Below are 1,357 nucleotides of genomic sequence, written 5' to 3' on the forward strand. Positions count from 1 at the left end.
TTCCCTTAGTAATGTCACCTGGTTTCATGGCTTTATATTCTGTTTCTGATTATTACCAAATTAAATCTCTTATGGATTCAGGAATCCATCCAACCACATACTTGACATCTTGAAACTTTTGATATGGAATAGGCAAGTGATACTTATGCCCCAAACAAAACTCATGAACCACTATTTACCATATCCAAGACACGGAAGCAACATGTCTCCATCAACTGACAAACAGATAAGGAAAATATGGTATTCATGTGGTCAATGGAGTACAAACTAACTATTAGGACAAAACCCTGTCATCTGACATTAAATGAACTAGTCTGGAAGACATTAGTTTAGGTGAAATGAGCCAGGCACAGACAGAGATATAGCACATGTTCTCTGTCATGTAGGGAGGTGGGGGAAGGCTTCATAGAAGAAGAGGGATGAAGAATGATGGCTAGTGGGAAAGATAGGGGAAACTGAGGGATGTTGATTAATGGCAATAAAATTGCAGATAGATAGGAGAAACATTTTCTATTGTTTTAAAATGCAGTGGGGAGAATTTAGATGGCAACAACTTTCTGTATATCTTAAATGAAAAATTTTGAACATTCCTAACACAAGTAATGAGAAATGGTTGAGATAATAGGCATGCTAATTATCCTGAATGAATTAACACATATTGTATTCTCCTACTGTACAATCACACTGTACTCCCATGATTGTGTACAGTTTTATATATTTATTATATATTTGATATGCGTGTGTGTGTGTATATATATACATATATATGTATATATGTATATACCTCCAAATTGCTTCCTTTTTTTTTTTTTTCTTTTTCAAATTTTTTCTTAAATGTAGTGGACACTTGTCAGTGCATGGCCTGTAATGGCCGTCACCTCTCCTTGTAAGATTCCTTCTCCAGGTATTTGTATGGCTAACTTTAGCTCCTTTGCCTCTTTGCCAAAATGTCCTTTTCTTAACTTGAACCTCAACTTAAACCTCATTTGCCCTGCTCTACTTCTTTTATTTTTACATTTGTTTCAATCGCAAATAAACTATATAGTTTACTCATGTATTCTGTCTATTCTTGATCAACCATAGCCTCTGTTAGAATACAAAATCTACCTGGGCAGAAGTCTGCAGTTTTTGTTCACTAATGCATCCACATCAGTTGAAACCCTGTCTGGAACAAGGCAGGTGCTCAATAGATTTTCACTGCATGAATTGAATACAGGAATGAAACAAGTCTGTGTGTTGACTGATCAACTCATTCTTCCCAGACATTGAACTCAATTGATCATTCAACTTGTGTGCTCCTCGAAAGATTAGGAGTGGATTATGTAAATATTTTAGTAAATACTCAGTTTGTGTGAGT

The sequence above is a fragment of the Tupaia chinensis genome, unplaced genomic scaffold (assembly GCF_000334495.1).
Source record: "Tupaia chinensis unplaced genomic scaffold, TupChi_1.0 Scaffold000066_1, whole genome shotgun sequence".
NCBI classification, from domain to species: domain Eukaryota; kingdom Metazoa; phylum Chordata; class Mammalia; order Scandentia; family Tupaiidae; genus Tupaia; species Tupaia belangeri.